This window comes from Nelumbo lutea, chromosome 2, assembly GCF_056320005.1.
Source record: "Nelumbo lutea isolate HS-2025 chromosome 2, American lotus-T2T, whole genome shotgun sequence".
Classification (NCBI taxonomy): Eukaryota; Viridiplantae; Streptophyta; class Magnoliopsida; order Proteales; family Nelumbonaceae; genus Nelumbo; species Nelumbo lutea.
The window spans coordinates 53,943,503-53,960,593 of record NC_142685.1 but is presented as its reverse complement, the minus strand read 5'-3'; positions in this window follow the sequence as shown (position 1 = coordinate 53,960,593).

Genomic DNA, 17,091 nt, shown 5'->3' with positions numbered 1-17,091 from the left:
TTATCATGGCCAGGAAATTATAATTTGGTGCAGGAAGAAAATAATTTGCTACAAGCCAGAGATATTTAATGGAAACCATGTATAATCATCAAGCATATCTTCACTTAGAACAACTATTACTCAGTACTATTCTATTATCAAATCTATAGTTTATTTGGCAGTACTGCATGACCCTTTTCAATTCTGAGGCTTACTTAATCAATATCCACAGGTTTCAAAGAAAATGCTTTAGTAAAATTCTTATAACATAGCAGTTCTTGGGTCTTAAATTTTAATCAGGCCCAACCAAACAAATTGGTTATGCGTTATCTCTCTCTCAGAATCTTCAATTTTGAGTACAGTTCCTGCATGAAGACAGATTGTAAGACAGTTCCTTAAATATAATTATCATCAAATTGTATTTTTCAGGATTGAAGATCGATTGGAGATTCGTGTTTCAAATGAATAATTTAAATTTCCTATTTCCACAACCTCTGCTACAAAAACTAGAGAATGAGAAAGAGAAGTTTGATCCCTCAAAGCCAATTCCATAGTTGGTTTCTTCGTGCATGCTGTGCGTGGCACCTTCTAAACTAAGGGATTGATTGAATGTCTTCCAACCAAAATAGAGATATTTTCCCTCTGGGTTGTGTCATGCACTAAACTTTATGCTCAAACATTGTAAATACCTATAAGAAAATAGCCCTATCTGACCTCTGCAAAGAACAAGATTACATGTATGATTAGTTAATGCTCATCACAAATATATAGAATATGCAAACTTAGGAGTCTGATACCCTGAACAATTACTTCTTTTTCTACCTCCAATTTCTTTATGTTTGATAAGCTACCTATTATATATTTAGGAGTATAGGACCATCCACAATGAGCTTGTGGTACTAAGGTGCTTAGTTATTCAGAGCAAATGGTATAAGTAGTTTGATTAATTAGCCATGATAAGCTTAACTAGTTCGATCAATTAAAGAGATGGTATTACTTATTTGGATTATTATCTGAAATCACTCTTCACTTTTCTGTCTCTTAGGTTTACCCTGACTTTTGGACACCTCCTGTGAGACAGTGACCCTATGTCAAACTTTTGCCATTAATAAACACACCTATGCAACTCTTTTCTTTGAACCAAAGTCATGAAAGTAGATTCATCCATTCACTTGAATTGAACCATTGATTGATGAATTGAACTTCTCTGGTGGGTTGTGAGATGAGTGAACATGAAATAGGTAGGAGAGAGGAATAAATCAGGGCTATTTTTGTAATATCAAAATTAGTTTTGTAGGGGTCAGTTTTGTTATTAAAAAAAAATAATAATGGCACATGTGGGTATTTTGGACTTGACAGAAGGTACATATAAATAAAATATCTAACAGGGGGTCAGTGGAGGTAAAGAAAAATGAAGGTCTGCTCGAGAGAATTTAAAAAAAGTGAAAGGGAATTTCACCTAATAACCCTTCTTTTTAAGTCGTCATCATCATCATCATAATCATAATAATAATAATAATAATAATAATAATAATAATAATAATATCTAGAAACCTTGTTTGGTCAATTGTGGCTCCATCAATTGCAAATTACAAAAAAAAATGTATTGTGATTTTGGATTATGGAATTCAGCTATGTATAAGATTTTAAAGAATTGAAGAACAATGCAGTACACTAGAATGAGACAGTAAAAGAAAATTGGAAGATTCAAACTGGTTGTGTGAAAGTTTAAAACCCTCTTCCTTTGCTAGAAACCCCACTGAAACTTGAGCATAAAGAGATTGCCTCGTTTCTTCCTGCATGAGGAAGAAGAGAAAAAAAAAAAAAAAAAACAGTCCCCTTCTGATTTTCTTCTGATCAGATTGGTATTCCCCTATTCTCTGCTGATTGGGGAACACAGCAGAAGTGGAAAGGTATGAAGGAATCCCTGATTCCAGGGGTTCCACAGTGACTAGCCCTCTAGTCATTTAATTTATGGTAAATTGCTGAAACATCTCCTAAAGTTTCTGACTTGCTGAAATCTTCCTCTGAAGTTTGGTAATTGTAATCAACCTCTCCGAACTTTCTGTCATAGTTGCAAGCATTCCTCTTTAGTTAAAGGCCTCTAACAAGAGGCACTAAAATGCCCAAACTACCAATAACAAAAACAGCAATACAAACTTTATGAATAACAACAAAAGAGAGTCTAAAGTTGCAACTTTACCTTTGAGAGATTGATATGAAGGAAAATATATTAGAAGGGTTTGGGGTAGCAATTGATATGAAGAAAAAATTTGGTAAATAAATATTTTGGTTTTAGCAATTTACCCTTTAATTTATTATCCATCTAATCCCCAATTCATTATTTTCCCTCTTTAAGAATACCCTTCATCATCCTAGGGGTGCAACTTGGGTGGGGTCAAGTTGAGATTTTGTTAAAATTTGAATGGCCTAACACGAAAGCCCAAGTCCAAATCAGTGTAAAAATGCTAGTTGGAGACAATCTGAGTTGCACCCCTGAATAAGTGGTGATGAGGGACCTTATGATGCAACTACCACAACTGCACTCTGTCATCTTTTCATAATGTTGACTTCATTTTATTTTTTATTTCTATTTCATTCCAATTTTTTAAAATTATAATTGTAATTGTATCAAAATAGATTTAAATATATTTAGGATTTGTTTGGTTTGTAGTTGGAATCGGAATTGGAATTGGAATCAGAATTCACCGGAATCGAAATTGGAATGACCCACTCCCATAGTCTGTTTGGTTCAGACAGGAATGAGAATGGGAATTAAAATCAGCAGGAATGAGATTCCATTCCCTAAGGAGGGGCAAGAAATGGCCATTCCCTCAAATGGTAGAATACCATTCCAGTAGAAATGGGAATGGGATTCAGATTCCATCCAACCAAACAGTTGGAATCGGAATAACCCATTCTGATTCCAATTCGAGACTCCTATTCCCATGAACCAAATGGGGGCCTTAAATATATTCAAATAAATCGAAACATGTGTAACCATTTTTTAAGATATTAACCTGAATTTAAAAAATATTTAAATATACACACACTAAGCAGGGATCCTTCACGGCAAGGATTAAAAAATATTTTCCCATCCCCATCCGATTGGAGATAGTCCCACAGAGAGGAAAGGAAAAATGAGAAAGATAGCCATCCTAACGTTCATCCCCAAAGTTCACTTCGGCGTTGACTGATTCATGTCGCAGTTAGAATGAATGGAATTGGTCGAATTTTCCTTTCTGAATTCTGATATGAAAGCGTTGACCTGGTATATAAAATACAAGTTGGTACAGAAAGAAACACAAGCGCGAGTGAGGTGGTGTTATACAACATAAGCATTTTTTATTTTATTTGCTTTTTAAATGTCATGTCAGTAAAAAGAATTTGAAAAACATTCTTAAATGATATTTTTATTTTGAGAAATCAAAATAAATTGATTTTTGTTTTAAAAAAGCAATTCATATTTTTTATATAAGAATAGATAGTAAAACTTGGTAGGCCTTACCTGAATGGCTGAATCTTGACAGGCCCAACCATTTTGCAGAGGTTGGGCTTGCAATTTTTTGGACATTATGCCAGCTCGATCTCGACCTGAACCCAGAAAGTTGGGTTGGATTCGACCAAGTTGGGCTTAGTACGAAACTTCGAATAACTCAACCGTCCAAACCCAACCTCAGCCCACCTGACATATAATATATGTACAAATTTGCTTACGTGATGATAGGGACATTTATATGCATGTATATCTGTATATGTATTATATAATCATTTACGTATAACCGTAAATGTTTGTACTTTCCTTTATGTATGCATTACTATATCCTGGCAAACTTATAAATATTAAGGCCCCGTTTGGTTTATAGAAATAGAGGTCTCGAATTGGAATTAGAATGGGCTATTCTGATTCTAATATATAAATATTAAGGCCCCATTAAGTTTACGGGGATAGGGGTCTTGAATTGGAATTGTAATGGGTTATTCTAATTCCAATTTTTTTATTGGGTGGGATGAGAACCTCATTCTCATTCCTGTTGAAATGGCATTCCCCCATTTGAGGGAATAGCTATTCCCTATCCCTTCTCCCTTGAGAATGAAATCTCATTCCTACTGATTTCAATTCCTATTCCCATTATTGTCTGAATCAAACAAACTAAGGGAATGGACCATTCTAATTCCGATTCCTAAGGATTTTAATTTCGATTCTGACTATGAACCAAATGGACCCTAATATATATTATTCAAAGAATCACTTTTATGGTTCTTATTTTATTTTAATTTTTTTCCAAAAAACAAAAATTCATACAACTAAAAGCCAATAGAAACAAAACTGGGCAATGAGGCCTAATCAAACCTGCCCGGTAAGAGCCTAAGCCAACTTTTGGCCCGAAACTCAGCATTTGAGCCCACAACTGGGGCTTTGACCATAAACCCATATTCAATGTGTATTAAATAATCATTTAATATGGGCCTAAGGCCCGAGCCTAAATATTCTTAAAATTTACTAACCATATTTATTAACTTTTTGTAATAAGATTATTTAATACCCATAAATATTTTTATTTATGGGTTAGTTAAATACAGTTAATAAATTAATCCAACACATATTCAATGAGTATTAGATAATCTTATTACAAAAGTTAATAAATACGATTAGTAAATTACCAAAAAATAAATATTCTTATTAGTACGGTTAGTAAATTATCAAAAATTAATAAATACTATTATTAATCAACTCATCATCACTTTTTAAAGTATTTTGGGTGAATATTGTTATATTCATGTTAATTAGCAACATTTTATAGAAATTGAAAGCTCTTTAGCTAACTATAATGAGAATTGTATTTAACAATTATCAAAAAGTATAAAATTTTAGTTATTGCTATTATTATAATTAATAACCGAATGCAGATGGGGAATAAAATATTATAATATTAGAAAATGAAATTATTAATTAATTTATATCAGAAAATAAAAGATAAATTAGTGTAATTTTGTTAGTAGACTACTTAATAAAAATAAATATTTAATAACAATTGAAAATAACTTTCAATAAATCTCCATAATTACACTAATGTAATAAAATTTTCAAAAATTTTCATAAAACTACAATGTCGTAAAATAACATTTTGGAAATTAAAAGATAAAACATTATACTTTTGGAAAATTTTTAAAAAGTTTATTTGAAATGTATTAAATAATTATTGAAAATCATTGGAATATAATTTTAGGAAAATTTCTTACATTTGATAGATTTTGGAAAACTATTGAAAAATTAAGTAATTTTCATTGTAAATTATTGAAAATTATTAAAGATAAATGAGTATGAGAAAGGGAAATTTGTAATTTGAATCAATAATTACACAAATTATTAATATAAATTAGTATAATATTGGAAAAATGAAATTATTGATTAGTTTATATTAGAAAATATAAGATAAATTAGTGTAATTCTAGAAGTAAACCATTTAAATAGAAAATAAATGATTTATTAATAATTTAAAAATATATTTGAATAAATTCCAAAATTACACAAATGTAATAATTTCTTTTAATTTTCATAAAATTATACTTTTAAAAATTAAAGACAATTTAGTACACTTTTAGAAATTTACCATTTAGCTAATACTAAGTATATCCTTTTGATCATTTTCATCATCAATTTGAATATTCGGTTGACGGGGAGTGGGTGCATTGCCTTGAACCCACTCGACACTAGGGATGGGATGGGGAAAACTTGACAATTCCTTATCCTTGACGAGGAGTGGGTATCTTGCCCTGAACTCATCCAACATTGAGAACGACGTGGGGAAATTCAAGAATTACTTGTGCCTAACAAGGAGTAGGTGTCTTGCCCAGAACTTGCCTGACACTGGGAACAGGGCGAGGATGGAGTAGAGTGTCTGGACTATGGGGCAGGGATAGGGATGGGGTGCTCTGCCCCAAACCCACCTTGTCCCCATCCCTATATAATTGTTAATTATTAGTAAAATAAATAAAAATGTTAACTTTTGTAATTATTTTTATTTATTTAAAGTCAATTAAAATTTCATTTAAAAATAATGAAAATAATAACAATAATTAAAATTACTACAAATGATTAATAAAATTAAATTTATTAAAAAAATATTTGTTCATATTAAAGTAACAATAATTATTTATAGTTAATTAACAACAAATTTTGATTATTAGTTTATCAATTAATTAATAGTAAATAAAGTTATTCAATCTTTTATATTTTCCTATGCATAGCATGGATCCCCGCTAGTATATTATAAAATGATATAAATATAAAATATTAAATTTATTATATACAAATTTATATATCTTTCTATATCTATTTATATATATATATATATATATATATACATATTAAAACAAGGAAGTCTAGCAAATTTCTCATTTTTTTGAATCTTTAAATTTTTTTTTAAATCCATGTCATTTTTGAAACTACCAATTAGAAACTTTACTTTCCCTCCCAAAAAAATATCTTCCTAAAATCTCTCTCTCTCTCTCCCACTTTTTATCTACATCTATATAGAGAAAGTTTGAATTAAAAAATTTAAGAATTATATAAATATTCTAACAAAATTGTATAATAACTTTCAAATATTTATTAAAAAGACTAAAATAATTATAATCGATTTAATAATATTCATATTATTAATAATTATACTTTTTCAGAAAACTCATCATGAAATTATGTACAAACAATAAAAATTATGCTTTTTTTGGATTATTCAATCTAAATGTTATTCAATAATAAAAATCTAACATAAAAAACGAAATATTATTTAAATATTTCAATAACTAAATATCTTAAATAAAAAAATATTAAAATTAATATTTTAAATCAATTAATAATATATTTTAAATATTTACTGAATAACTTTCAATTATAATAAATAGATTAAGATTTTAAATATTTAGTTAAATAACTAAATGTTTTAAAAAATGAAATATTTAACATAACTAGATTTTAAATAGTTAAAATAACAAAATTATTTATTAATAGTAATATAATTTTATGGATAATTAAATTAAAAAATTAATTAATGTTTCAGAATTTAAATAAGGATATTATTTCAATAGATAAACAGTATTGTAAACAACTACTTTCATTTATACCAATTAATAATTATAGAAAATAAATTTCAAAAAAATAATGTTTATTAATGATATATTTATAAACATAATCTATATTTATTATATATTTATATATACTAAAATAAATATTTATTGCATTTCAGTAATTATTAATTATTTTCTGTGATAAATATATTTTCAATAATTATTAAATCAATTAATAATATATTTTAAATAGTTACTGAATAACTTTCAATTATAATACATAGATTAGGATTTTAAATATTTAGTTAAATAACTAAATATTTTAAATAATGAAATATTTAACATAATTAGATTTTAAATAGCTAAAATAACAGAATTATGTATTAATAGTACTATAATTTTATGGATTATTAAATTCAACAAGTAATTAATATTTTAAAAATTAAATAATGATATCATTTCAATAAATAAATAATGTTATATATATAACTAATTTCATTTATACCAATTAATAATTCTAGAAAACAACTTTCAAAAAAATAATATTTATTAATAATAACTTAAAAACTGAATCTGTATTTATTATATATTTATATATACTAAAATTAATATTTATTGTATTTCAGTAATTATTTATTGTTTTTGTAATAAATATATTTTTAATAATTAAGTATAAATCTATTTTTGTTTTGTTATTGAATAGAAAATTTTCAATAATTATTGGAGTTTAAACTACTATTATTTAGCTTTCTAAATTTAATTTATTATATATTTTTGCTATAAATTTTTAATAGTTATTGGAGATTAAACTATTGTTCATGGGTTGGTTCGGTATAGTTGTAAGTTGTTTGGCCAACCAAATCGACCTAGTCAAGTTGGGGAGTTGGTCACTCAGGTAATATTGGTTTGGGTCAATTTTCAATTTGCTCGGTTGGTTCAAAAGATTTAAACTTAAGAAATTAAATTTTAATTTAAAAAAAATTAGAATGGCATTGTTAAAAAAATATAAAAATTAAATTTTATGATATAAAATATTTTAGCCTAGGAAATATTAGAATTTTCCCACTTTCTTGTATTAAAAATATCTATTTAAAATATAAAATATTGATATATATTTATGGTCGGGTCATTCGATTTTATTCTGTTTACAAATGGCCAAAGCAAAACTAATCCAACGCATTCGAGTTTGGAAATTGTTGAACCAAAGCCGATTGGATGGTCAGATTCATTAGTTTGATTAGGAATGGCAACGGGGCAAGGTGGGGACGAGGAGCCTCTTCCCATCCCCGTCTCCATGGGGATCCCCACTCCCTGTGATTCTTTATAATGTTAACCATTATGTTTTTGTTTTTAATTTTATTAAAAAATAAAAATAAAATAACTAAAATTTACAATCCTATTAGAAAAGATTCAAACATATTCAAATTTACAATCCTATTAGAAAATATTCAAATTTACAATCCTATGTTAGTATGTTAATTAAAAATATTAACATATAGACGTATGTATACATATATGCATATATAAACGTATGTGTGTATATACATATATTAGTGGCAATCCCATGGGATGGGATCGAGGTCCTCGTGGGGCAGGGAGTGCTCTCCCCTTCACCGTGTTGTCCCCGCCAACGGGGATGAAAATTTCCCCATCTTCGTCCCCATGGGGGGAAAATCATTCCCATCCCCACCCCCATTCGGGACAGATCCCCATGGGGATTGGGGAAATGGGGAAAATTGCCATCAATAAGTTTGATAGACAAATCCTATCTAAAATTAATTATTGTTACTTTTGTATTGTAAAAAATTATTAAAAGTAGTATTTGAGTCCGCATCTAGTGAAAAAAAAAACACAAAATAATTTAGAAGGAAAACTAAACAAATAAGAGAACGATTATTATCTTTATCATTCAAAAAAGGAAGAGGAGAGAGAAAGGGGTAAGAGTGGAGAAACCAGAGATCTTCAAGCATAGAAGATGCAAAGCCTTCCAACCCACAAGACAAGAGCTTCAAGCAAGGAAGCTTGAAATCTTTCATTCCTGGCACCGCACGATCTCCCACTAAACAGCTGAAGCTTTTTCTTCAGAGCGGTGACGGAAACGTCTCTGAAACAAGGAGGCGGTGGGAATGAGTATGTAGGCGGTGGTGATGAGATCTTGTACGTTAGGATTGCACGATCTCCCACAGAATAGGAGCTTCAAGCAAGGAAGCTTGAAATCTTCCATTCCTTACACCGCATGATCTCCCACTAAATAGCTGAAGGTTCTTCTTCAGAGTGGTGGTGGGGGCGCCTCTGGAACAAGGAGGCGGTGGTGATGAGTATGCAGGCGATGTTGGGATGAACCAGGTTCACCACATTGAAGATGTAGATCTTGTACGTCTCACTGCTATTTTAGTCTCTTCTTCTTCTTGTCACTAGAAAGACACACCTCCCTCCTTCAACAGCTTCTTTCTAGCCTTGGATTACTCTTTTGGCCTCCGGTGTTGTCCACCTTGGTCGTTTAATAAGGCTGGCATGCCATTTAGGGGCAGTTTAGTCATAAAAATTATATTTATGCTGGTGTGGGCAATTTTTGTCCATGAACACTAACGATATTCTAATGGATGGTGGGTTTTGGAAAGCAAAAAGCCATTGACATGGGGTTCCCTGGACGTTTGGAAAAGTTATGGTGAGTTTAAGAGAAATGATGAAAAGTGATGGTGAGTTTAGACAATTGTATACCCTTACATGTTTCTATTGTTTATCTTTAGTTTAACAATTGTATACTCTTACAAGTAGTATATAAAATATAAATTGTCATCGCTAATTAGTAATATCTTTTATCAATAAATTATTTAAATAAAAAAATATTAAAATTAATATTTTAAATTAGTTAATAATATATTTTAAATAGTTATTGAATAACTTTTAGTTATAATAAATAGATTAAGATATTAAATATTTAGTTAAATCACTAAATATTTTAAACAATGAAATATTTTAAATAATAAAATTATGTATTAATAATACTATAATTTTAAGGATTATTAAATTCAATAAGAAATTAATATTTTAAAATTTTAATTAATGACATTATTTCAATAAATAAATAATATTGTAAACAAGTAATTTCATTTATACCAATTAATAATTCTAGAAAACAACTTTCAAAAAAATTATTGTTTATTATAATAATTTTAAAAAATTAATATTTATTTATTATATATTTTATATACTAAAATTAATATTTATTGTATTTCAATAATGATTTATTATTTTGTGATAAATATATTTTCAATAATTATGTATAAATATATTTTTTGTTTTGTTATTTAATATAAAATTTTCAATAATTATTGGAGTTTAAACTACTATTATTTAGCTTTTTAAATTTAATTTATTGTGAATTTTCAATATAAATTTTTAACAATTGTTGGAGATTAAACTATTGTTCATAGATTGGTTCGGTTTAGTTGTAGGTTGTTTGGCCAACCAAATTGACATTGTTAGGTTGGGGGTTAGTCACTCAGGTTATATTGATTTGGGTCAATTTTTTGGTTTGGTCAGTTAGTTCAAAAGATTTAAACTTAAAAAAATTAATTTAAAAATTAAGTTTAAATTTAAAAAAATTATAATGGCATTATTAAAAGAATAAATTTAAAAATTAAATTTATGGTATAAACTATTTTAGCTTAAGAAATATTGGAATTTTTCCACTTTCCAATATTACAAAACATATTTAAAATATAAAATGTTAATATATATCTATGGTTAGGTCAGTCGATTTTATTAGTTTACAAATGGCCAAAGCGAAAGTGATCCAACGCAACTGGGTTGGGAAATTATTAAACCAAAACCGACTGAAAATACTAGAAATCGAGTTGGTCAATTTCATTAATTTGATTCAGAATGGCAACGGGGTAGGGTAGAGACGAGGAGCCTCTCCCCATCCCCATCTCCACAAAATTCCCCATCCACGTCCCCATCCTCATCCTCGCTAATGGGGGCAAAGTTATCCCTATCCTCGTCTCCATGGGGGTCCCCACTTCACGTGATTCTTTATAATGTCAATCATTATGTTTATGCTTTTTTATTTAAAAATTAAAAATAAAGTAAATAAAATTTATAATCCTATTAGAAAAGATTCAAACATATTTTTAAAAATATTAACATATAAATGTATGTGTACATATATACATATAAATGTATGCGTATATATACATATATTAGTAGCGATCCCATGCAGTGGGGATCAAGGTCCCCGCGAGGTAGGGAATGCTATCCCCGTTCCCACACCGTCACCGCCAACCAGGATGAAAATTTTCCCATCTTCGTCCCCGCGGGGGAAAATCATTCCCATCCCCACCCCATTCGGGGCAGATCCCCACGGGGATTGTGGAAATGGGGAAAATTGCCATCAATAAGTTTGATAGACAACCCTATCTAAAATTAATTATTGTTATTTTTGTATTGTAAAAAAAATTATTAAAAGAAGTATATCAAATATAAATGATTATTAATTATTATATAAAATAATTATATACTCTTACATGTTTCTATTGTTTATTTTTAGCTTAACAATTGTATACTCTTACAAGAAGTATATGAAATATAAATTGCCATCACTAATTAGTAATATCTATTATCAATAAATTTTTATTTTTAAAAATTTAATGAAAATTTATTAAATTACAATGACTAATGTAAATTACACTAAACGTTAAAATTTTGAACATTTATTAATAATAGAAAATTATTAAATAATATATTATTTATTAATTTTTGGTAAATTATTAAAGTATTTAATATTTGTTAAATAATGAATTACTTCTAAAATAATTATTTCATAATTTTGGTAGAACATTTTTCAGAAATTTTTAATAATTTTCATAACTAATCTCTCTCTCTCTCTCTCTCTAATAAAGAAATCACATATACTTAACTATTTCTAACAACCATAAAGAAAAAGGGATTTGCTTTTCTAATGTTTAGCCAAGTGGCACCACTTCCCCCACTTCCTCTTAAATTGTATCTAATTCCTATTTATCTCCTAAATTATCTCTAATTCTTGTTTATCTCTTAAATGATCTCTAATTTAGTAGAGAGATTCTCTCCTAAGCTATCCCTAATTCCTATTTATCCACTCCCCCACTTTTTTATCTATATTAATCTAAAGAAAGTTTCAATTAAAAAAAATCCAGAACTATTTAAATGTTATAACAAAATTATATACATATTTAAAATATCTATTCAAAACGCAAAAAATCAATACATTTAATAATATTCATATTATTAATAAATCAATATTTTTACAAAATTCATCATGAAATTATGTAGTAACAATATAAATTATAATTTTATGAAATATTCATTTTAAATGTTATTCAAATAATAAAAATTTAATATTAAAAAATAAAACATTATTTAAATATTTCAATAACTAAAAATCTTAAAAAAACATAAAAAATAGCTATATAATATAAAAAATATTTAATATTACGTAATAAAACTAAAATAAATAAAACTCAAAAATGAAAATTTTTATATATTTTACATATTATTTAAATATTTAAATAACAAAATATTTAACATGAAAAAATTTAAATAGTTAAAATAACGAAATTATGTAATAATTTAAAAAAATCTTAAAAGTAGAAAATAATTATAATAGAATTCATAATATTCATAATAATAATAATTTAATATTTTACAAAATTAATAGCGAATTATGTAATAAAAGTACAATTATAATTTTATGGATTATTAAATTAAATAATTAATTAATATTTTAACAATTTAAATAGCAATATTATTTCAATAACTAATTTCACATATATCAATTAATAATTATAGAAAATAACTATCTACAAATTTATATTTATTAATAATAATTTTACAATAATAGTGTATATTCATTATATATTTATATATACTATAATTAATATTTATTTTATTTTCAGTAATTATTTATTGTTTTTATTTGAGATTAAAAGACTATTATTTATCTTTTGAAATTTAATTTATCATATTTATTGTATTTTTGTTATAAATTTATTTTTAGTAATTATATATTTTCTATAATTTATAGATTAATACTTATTAGAGATTAAAGTATTGTTTAAGATTACACTATTTATTTACAAATTTAGTATATTTTCAGTATTTATTATATTTTTGTAATTATTGTATTTTTATTATATATGTATTATATTTTCATTATAAACTTATTTTCAAAGATTGTGTACATTTGCTATAAATTTTCAATAATTATTGGAGATTAAACTATTGTTATTTATTAGAGATTAGACTATAAATTTAGTTGAAATTAGGAGTGTTCAATCATTAGTTCAGTTCAGTTTGCAGGTTGTTTCACCAACCAAATCGATCTGGTCAAGTCCGTAGTTTGTCACTCGAAACCAATTGACCATTAGTGAAAGCCCACCAACTTGGGTTGTATCAATTTGGGTTTATTGTTTAACTTTCGCTTAACAAAGCATGGGTCCCCGTCACCATAACTCTCCTTGCACCATTATCCCCACCCCACATTCTCTTTGACTTTCTCTCATCTCCCCTTCCCACCACTCCGATTAAGCCATGTCACCCAACTACCTAAAAATATTCGTATAATCTCTCTCCCAAGGTATCTCTTTTAAACCAATAGGAAAATATCATGTTGCCCCACTCCCTAATCAATTCCTAAAATCCATTCCCTCAGTCTATATCCACTCTCACTCATTTAAAATATTCATATTAATTAATAAATAGTTAAATACAATTAATATATAATCTCACCCATATTCAATGAGTATTAAATAATGTTATTACCAAAAGTTAATAAATATGGTTAGTAAATTACTAAAAATTAATAAATATTGTTATTAATTAACTCATTGACAACATTTTATAGAAATTGAATACTCTTTAACTAATTTCTATAAAATTAAGAATTACATTTAACAATTATAAAAAAGTATAAAATTTTAGTTATTATTGTTATTATATTTAATAACCAAATACAAATGGGGGAACAAAATACTATAATGTTAGAAAATGAAATTATTAATTAATTTATATTAAAAAATAAAAGATAAATTAGTGTAATTTTGTTAGTCATAAAACTACATTTTTGTAAAAGAACATTTTTGAAATTAAAAGATATAAAGTATTTAAAAGTTTGTTTAAAATGCATTAAATAATTAATGAAAATTATTAGAATATTTTGGAAATTTTAGGAAAGTTTATTACATTTTATAGATTTTAGAAAACCATTGAAAAATTATGTAATTTTCATTACAAATTATTAAAGATAAATGACTATGGGAAATGGAAAACTATAATTTGAACAAATAATTACAAAAATTATTAAGATAAATCAGTACAATATTGGAAAATGGAAATTATTGGTTAGTTTATATTAGAAATTATAAGATAAATTAGTATAGTTCTATAAGTAAACCATTTAAAAAGAAAATAAATTATTTAATAAAAATTTAAATAAAATTTCAAAATTACACAAGTACAATAAATTTTTCAAAATTTTCATAAAATTATATTTTTGAATATTAAAGACAATTTAGTCTACTTTTAGAAATTTACCATGTGGTTGATACTCAATATATCCCTTCGATCATTTCTATCATCAAATTGAATATTGGGTTGACGGGGACAGTGTTTTCAAAACTGGATCAAACCAGATGGTTAGACTGGAAAAATTGGGAACCGAACATCGTTTCACTTCAAAACCGCTTTTTGTCCAAAAACCTTTTATTTGGTTAGTGAACCGCTAACCTGGGTGATCGAACCGTTAACCCGGGCAATAGTTTTTAGCCTTTTTTATGTTTTTCTAATTTTTTATTTTTTTGTTAGAGTGGGTCATCCGTTCGGACCGAACAGTCAGAATGTTTGACCCCAAAACGGTTCCCTATCTGGTCCAATTTTAAATACCTCGGACGGGGAGTGGGTGCCTTGCCTTTAACTTGGCTTGGTGGGTGTCATGGCCTGCCCCAAGGCTTGGCCCATAGACCAACCTGATCCATGGCATAGCACGGGCCTGTGTGGGCTCGAGCCGTGGGCCATGCTGAACCGACCCCCCAAATTATCCTAGAGGAGGGAGGCACGGCTTGGAATGCCTTGTGGGCCAGCACGACACGACTCGCATTTCCACATGTGGGTCGTGTCGTGTTGGCCCAGCACGACCCCAATTTACACCTCTACTTGAACCCGTCCAATAATGGGGACAGGGCAGGGAAATTCGATGATTCTCCATCCTTGATGAGGAGTGGGGTGCCTTGCCCCTGAAATCGCCCAACATTGAGGAGTGGTTACCTTGCCTTGAACTCACATGACACTAGGGACGGGGTGGGGATGGGGTAGAGTGTCTTAACTATGGGGCAGGGAAAGGGATTGGGTGCCTATTTCCTTGCCCTACTAGTTTTATTCTTATAAATCACTACACCCCATTTCCTCACCCATGCCAATTTTATAACAAAAATACAATAAATACAATAAACTAAGTTTCAAAAGTTAAATAATAGTTTTTTAATCTCCAATAATTATTGATAATTTTCTATTAAATAACAAAAAATACATTTATAAATAATTATTGAAAGTGTATTTATAGAAAAAACAATAAATAATTACTAAAAATAAAATCAATATTAATTATAGTATATATAAATATATAATGAATATACACTATTATTGTAAAATTATTACTAATAAATATAATTTTGTTGGTAGTTATTTTCTATAATTATTAATTGATATAAGTGAAATTAGTTATTTACCATATTATTTAGTTATTAAAATAATATTGGTATTTAAACTGTTAAAATATTAATTATTTATTGAATTTAATAATCCATAAAATTATAATTGTACTATTATTACATAACTCGTAATTAATTTTGTAAAATATTAAACTATTATTAATATGAATATTATGATTTCTATTATAATTAATTTTCTACATTTAAGATTTTTTTTAAATTTATTACATAATTTCGTTATTTTAACTATTATTTTTTTATGTTAAATATTTTGTTATTTAAATATTTAAATAATATGTAAAATATTTAAAAGTTTTCTTTATTTGAGTTTTATTTATTTTAATGTTATTACGTAATATTAAATATTTTGTCATATTATATAACTATTTTTAATTTTTTTTAAGATTTTTAGTTATTGAAATATGTAAATAATGCTTTATTTTTAATATTAAATTTTTATTATTTGAATTACATTTAAATTGAATAATTTGTAAAATTATAATTTATATTGTTACTACAAAATTTCATGATGAATTTTGTAAAAATATTAATTTATTAATAATATGAATATTTTTAAATCTACTGATTTTTTGTGTTTTGAATAGATATTTTAAATATGTATATAATTTCGTTATAACATTTAAATAGTTCTGGATTTTTTTAAGGGTAAAATACAAAAACCTCCCCTAAAGTTTTTTACAATCATAAAACCTTCCCCTATAAATTTATTTTATTAAAAACTTCTCCTATATTTTATTTTAATTAGTCAATTATAATTTACCTTTTACTTTCAAACCAAACACAGTCTTTAAGGTTGATAATGGGCTGAACTGAGTTGACTTATAATAACATTTTAATCGGTGGAAGTAATAAAAAATTATTTAAGCGCCCATACTTATATGCCAATGAATACAACTGAACGGTAAACAAGATGATGAATAGCATTTTGAGCTTTTAGATTCAACCTGGTCTATACTTCAGGTTTGATAGTGCATGGCCAGACCTGGTTTTAAGTGGGCTGGGTATGAAATTAACTGATATGTTGGGCGTTATTAGGATGTCAGTGGATCAGGCTAAGTGGTAAATTCATGTTGACCTGATTTTATTGGGTCATGGTCGGGTCAACCTCAAGCTAGATCCGGATTTGGGTTGAATTTGGCTCATGCCAAAGCTGATCCCTTACGTAGCAGCTAGTGATGAAACATTTGTAAATATAAATTTTGCTGAGTACAGAGGTGCTATTTATGGGACGGAGCAGATCGGGTTAAATACCCATTTTATTATTAGATGGGTT